At 41.8% G+C, this 6,475-nt stretch overlaps 1 pseudogene; it reads right to left on the reverse strand.

Moving 5' to 3' along the window:
* Positions 1-3,792: 3,792 nt before the first annotated feature.
* LOC105509131 lies at positions 3,793-5,839 on the reverse strand (annotated as a pseudogene).
* Positions 5,840-6,475: the final 636 nt, after the last annotated feature.

A 6,475-nucleotide genomic window follows, 5' to 3' on the forward strand; every position in this document is an offset into this window, starting at 1 on the left:
TTTGAGTTCAGAAGTAGAATTGGCTATAAAAAAAAAAAAAAAAAAAAAAAGAAAGGAAAAAGAAAAGAAAAACATCTGGTTTATAATCCCATATAGCGGCCTAGATTTTAATGGTCAATTTTATTAAAGTGATGATCCAAGCTAACCTACATAAAACAGTAAAAAGAGAGCATCAAAGAAATTTATGGCTGGCTGTTTTGTATAAGACCAATAATGAGTAAAAATATCAACTACTGTTAAGAGAAAATCTCAGCAATTAGAAGGAGCTTTGGAATCAATCACACCCACCCACTTACATTAGATATAAGGTAGCAGGCTCAGAAGGGTCAGGTGACTTGCTGATGATCATACGTATTACATTCAGTATTAGAGGCCGGGCGTGGTGGCTCACATCTGTAATCCCAGCAATTTGGGAGGCCAAGGCAGGCGAATTGCTTGAGTCTAGGCATTTGAGACCAGCCTGGGCAACACGGTGAAACCCCGTCTCTACAAAAAAGTACAAGAAGTAGCCGGCCGTGATGGTGTGTGCCTGTAGTCCCAACTCTTCAGGAGGATGAGGCTTGAGGATGGATTGAGCCTAGTAGGTTGAAGCTTCAGACTTCAGTGAGCTATGATCGCGCCACTGCACTCTAGCCTGGGTGGCAGAGCAAGAACCTGTCCTAAAATAATAATAAAAAAGGAAGAAGTAGAGCTAGGCCTGAATTCATTGATTCTAGCTCCCAGTCTTATAGTTTAACCATAGCGAATTTGGAAGCAGAACTCCCTCACACATATGTTGTTGTTTCTTTTAAAATGAAGGAGTTGAGTCTGTTCATTATAAAGTATACTTAGAAATTAATTAAAAATAAACCATATATCTAAATATATATCCAAAATTACTAATACGAATCTCCTGGAAGAAAAATTGTTGAAAATATTTGTAACCTTGTATTAGTAAAAGATTTCTTAGATATGACTCTAATGGCATGGTTCACAAAAGAAAAAAAAGTAAATTACTTTTTCTCTATTTTTTATGGTTAATTTAAAACAAAAAACAAGCAAACAGAAATAAGAGCATTTTCATGTATCAAAGTAGCACAGATCAATTTGGTAAATAGTATTGGCAAGAGGACAAGCAAAGAGACTCTGATACAGTATTGCTGGAACCATACATTAGTGCAGTAATTCTGAAAGGCAATAGTGATCAAAATGTTAAATGCACATATCCTTTGAACCAGTAATCACGTTTAGAAATATTTCCTACAAAAAATATACACAGATACTCAGTCTCTTGTATAAAACTATCCACCGTAACACTATTTGTAACAGCAAAACCCTCAAACATCCTAAACATCTGCCCATAAACTATTAGTTTAAATAACTTACGCTATTTCCACACAATGGAGTACCACACAGTGGAGCCATTAAAAATGAGCTGCTGTATTCTGCTGTAAAATGACCTGTAAAAGTGGCAAAACACTGCACATATAACCCATTTGTGCAAGGAAAAGGGAGGGGAGGACGCATGTAATAGTGCATACCTAGAAACTGTCTGGAAGGAGAAACAGGTTTCAGGAAATGGCACTGAGACAAAATTTCATTTTATGTTATTATTTTTAACGAGTACATTTGAAAATGGAAACATGAATGGGGGAAATACCCATCATTTCTTTTCAAATACTCTTAGATAGGTGGTTTTCAACGCCAGCTGTTCATTAGAATCACCTGGGAGCTTTAAAAAATCTTAGCACCCAGGTCCCACCAGAGAGGACTAAGAAATCTCAGAATAGGCCACTGCGTATCAGTGTTTTCAAGTTCCTCATTTAGACCAGGAGCCCCCTTTTCTGTAAAGAGCCACATCCTAAATACTTTAGGCTTTGTGGGCCATTGATAAGGTCTCTGCCACGTATTATGTCTCCTTTTTAAAGACCTTTACAAATGTAGAAACCATTCTTAGCTCCTAGGTAATACAAAAATAGGCCATGAGCTAGATTTGACCCATAGGTCATTTCGCCAACCCCGGATTTAGACTATGCCCAGGCTGAAAGATAGCCTGGAAAAGGCACGATGAGACAAGCTGTGGCCAAAAGCCTGTAAGCTGCTTCCAAGAAGCTTCTGCAGGGAACTCACAGGTCTGGACCCCAGCCCTCTACCTGCCACTCAGGTTGTTCTGGTTTGGGTAGGGAGTGGAAGGGGTTTAGACTCACAACAATAAAACTGCTGAGATCCATTATAAACCAGCCAGTTTATTATTTTGTAGTAAGATGTAGAACTTTTATCATGCAGACTGAAATACCTATGTCGGCATGAACAGTACATTTTCTTCCTAGAGGCAGTCACGTGGAAAACCAGGTTATCATCAGGTTAGTTAGTGGGTGCGGAAACCATACAGGAGGAGACTAATGTTAAGACCTGTAACTCATCCATAAAGGCTTGGGACACACTTTCCCACCTCTGGAACCCCTCAGCCTCCAGAAAGCTTGTTGCTCCTCGTCTTGGTCTGGCTAAGCACTGCTGCTTGTCAGTCACCTCCTACAGCCATATGGTGAGTCCAGCTTGGCCTAAGAGCTGTATCTCTGCTCACTGGTTGGTGTTGTTACTGCCACTGTTACTAACAGTTCAGGTTCTGAAGGGGGCATGTCCATTGCGCCCATGTACCAAGTACAAGACACAATAATCATGTTAGTTTATTCTCCCAAACCCACTCCACTCAGGTTTATCATGTAACATGCTCTGTAAGGTTCTTTCTAAACCCATTAGAACATATATGGATTACCTATAAATTCACCTAATGTAACCTACTTCCTACTGAGAATTGAGGTTTTAAAGGTTTTGTTTTCCTACTTTCTTGATCCCAGCCATATAGGAATTAATGAAACCAATTCGGTATCACCTCTGGAGACAAGACAGAAATACCAAGTGATATTTATTTTTCAAATTAATGTGACTTTGTTCTCTATAATGTAAAAATGAGAGAATGCAGTCAACTCAGTACTCAATATTAGCAATAGTCAAGTCGTCAAAAAATGTCTTTCAGCAGTAGAAAAGTTTGCTTTCAAATTAAAAAGCAAAGCATGTATTGCAAACATCGTGTAATAATGATTAAATTACAGAAAAAATATATTCAGACTGACCCAAGGCATTCACATCACACCAGAATTTTGCCTGTAACAAAACAATGAATTTTATTCCAAAAAGTAGGTTAGGTCCACGTTGGCCTCAGACTTCAGCTCCAGACCCAATGAATGAGGATGAAGTACATAGTGCATGTTTAATAGGCATTGCATATAGATTAACCATTCTTTAGTATCCCTCACTAGGATTTTGAGGGAGAGAGGGATGCAATGTGGACATGTGCACTCACAAAGGCAGAATTTTTCTCCTAACTGTAACAAGACATACGTATGACCCTTTACTATATTTTGGCCCATAGCTAAGATTTTTATTTTGGGACTCTACCTTTGAAAATCACAACAAAAATCAACAGGGAGTGATTTAATATAAAATACACAAACTTCTCAGTATGAGGACTTTCACAGAAAAGGAAGAAGGGGACAACAGTAGAAATCAATTTTCTTAAAAAATAGCATTCCCCTTATTTTGTCCCTGCTACTTAACACTCAAAAACAAATCTGCACAAAACTTGGAATATAGAAAAGGACAAGAGGGGATGTTCCACTGTAAAGTCTTAGGACCTACCCTGAGCTTTCATCCTCATCAAGGCCCCAACCTATAGAGCCGAGGGCTCTCTGGTCCACTGGAGAAAGTGAGTGGTGTTTGATCATCACTCCTGCTTCACCAAAGATGGCCCAGTCACTCTCTGCCAAACTGAACCAAAGTGACCTGGACAGAGGTTGAGCCTCCCTGCTTTCTTCTTAGTTTTCTCATGCCAGAAGGATTTGCCTTGGTGAACTTCAAAACCGGATTGGCTCGCTCTTTCAGTCTCCAGCTGCACCTCCTTTGGCATCAAGTTGTCTGCCACTCCTGAATCCATTTCCGTTTCCTCCTCCCTGACCCTTTAGAATGGGGATGATGCCTTTTTTTCTCCCTTCTTCTTTTTTGGAACTCTGTTAGGGGTCTGAAGCTTAATGTTGTTGGATTGAGGAGTCTCTGCCTCCTTGACAGCCTCATTTTACTTCTACTTTTTTACTGAACCTGGTGTGGAAACTGCCACTGCTACCTTTTTCTTGTCTTCTTGCTCTCTTCCTCCTCCTTACTGTTCTTAGCTGCTTTTCCATTCTGGACAGTCAGTGCATAGGTGCCACTGGTCTTGAGTGTGGACTTGGAGAGCCCTTGCCCTTGGGCTTCTCTTCCTCATCCTCACTGGAATCATCAGAGGAAGAACTGCTGCTGCCCTCGGCCTTTACCTTCTTTCCAAGGCTGGCTTGGAAGGGGTTATGCCTGCTGCTGCCTTCTGTGGCTTCTTCTCAACTGGAGATTCATATGTCTTCTCTTCCTGCTCACTCCTGGAGTTGTCTGAATCAGAGCTGCAGACCCAACCATCCTGAAGTACCTGCTTGGCAGGAGCTGCTTTGGCAGTCACCTTGGGCTTAGGGGTGACCACAGTGGTCTTTGTCTTCTTCTCCTCACTGGAATTGCCATCAGCTTTTCTTGTCAGAAACTTTGGGCCACTGACTGCTCTTTGCCTGGGAGTTGCAGCTGACTTTGCTGCAGGTGACTTGGTAGTGGCAGCTGGCTTATTTGAGGAATTCTTGGTGGCACTGGCTAGCTTGGGAGGAGCTCCGTTATCCTTAGAGCTGTTGGGGTCTGAGCTGTCTGCAGAGATTGCTGTTGCCTTCTTTTTGCTGTAGGTGATTTGGTTGTTGCTTTAGAGATGACTCCCATAGACCGGGGTCTCTCCTCTTCCTCAGAACTGGAGTTAGATTCATCTGGGCTGTCTTCACTGCTTTCCGCAGGCTGTTTCTTCTCCGCAGTTTTGTTGGAAGTGTGGGTTCCCACAGACTTCTTTGGTTGAGGAGCAGAAGGTCGGGGGACTGAACTGTAGGGATCTGTTTTTTGCTTTTTTTTTGGAAGGTTCTGGTCTGCTTTTTCCTCATTGGTGAAGTCCTCACTGCTGGAACTCTGTTGGGTAAGGGTGGCAGCTGCTTTCACTGGGACTTTGGCCATGACTTGCTTTTTGGGTACAGTCTTCTCAAGGATGGCTGCTGTCCTCCCCTTCTCTGAGTCACCACTGCTGCCGCAGCTGCTGCTGGCTGCTTTGCTATTGGCTACTTTAGGTGCTGCTGGAGCTAGAGTACCCCGGATGGCTTTAGCCCGAGTTTAGCTGCCACAGGTGTAGTCTTTGCCTTCTGGTTCTTTGGTGCCTCATCCTCAGAGCTTGAGTCAGAATCAGAATCAGACTTCTTGGCCTTCTTAGGAGGAGCTTTGGCTACCTTGGCTTGGGGCTTGACTCCATCTGGACAGGCTTTTGCTTTTTGTCTCCTCCTCACTGTCACTAGATTCTTCACCGCTCCTGCTCTGATGCTTTGGCCACAGCCTTTTCAGGATGCTGAGGCAGACTGGTTCCCTTGGCAGGTACAGCAGCCTTCTTAGCTGGGGGCCCTTGATTGTCCCCCTCGTCCTCGCTGCTGCCCTCACTTCCGTCACAGGATGAAGACTTCTTCCTAGCTTTCTTAGTCACTGGTCCATTTGCCTGTAACTTTCGCTTTGGGGCCTTGGCAGACTTGAGCCAGAAGCTATAGATGTCCAAGAGGGAAGACGCATTAGCATCCTGCTGTGTAGTTCCTGTCACTTTGGTGAACTTCTTGGCCATCTCCAGGAGTTGGTTGTCACGCAGGAAACCAAACACAAGGGGACACAGGTGGCTGGGAACCACATGGTGCAAGACAGCATCCACCATCCTCCGAGCAATATGTGTCACTACTACCTTTTCAAAGTTAATAATTTCTGCTCCTAAGACTTTCATTAAAATGAAAAGAAAAGCCACGGACAGGGAGAAAATATTTGCAAAGAGTATGTCTGATGATAGATGGGATCCACGACTTATAAAGAACACTGAATTCAATAATAAGAAAATAATCTAATAAAAACATATGCAAAAATGTGCATAGACACTTGGTGAAAAATCTATTGATGACAAATAAGCACATTAAAATATGCTTAGCTTCATTAGTCATTAGGAAATTGTAAATTAAATCTATAGTGAAATACCATTGCACACTGGTTAGAATGTTTGAAATTAAAACAACTGAACATACCAAGTATTGACAAGTATGTTGCACCTTAAGAACTTTCATTCAGAGCAGGTGGAAATTTAAAATATTGCAACCATTCTGGAAAAAATATGTTAGGCAACAGATAAATGGATAAACAAATCGTAATATGCCCAAACAGTAAGATATTACTCATCAATCTAAGTACAAATCTCAAATTAATTGTTCTGAATAAAAGTAACCAGACAACAAAGGGTAGCTACTTGCATGATTCCATTTAAAAAATGTCTATACAATGCAAATAAATCTATAGTGATGGAAAG

Source organism: Colobus angolensis, unplaced genomic scaffold, assembly GCF_000951035.1.
Source record: "Colobus angolensis palliatus isolate OR3802 unplaced genomic scaffold, Cang.pa_1.0 Scaffold17, whole genome shotgun sequence".
Lineage (NCBI taxonomy): Eukaryota > Metazoa > Chordata > Mammalia > Primates > Cercopithecidae > Colobus > Colobus angolensis.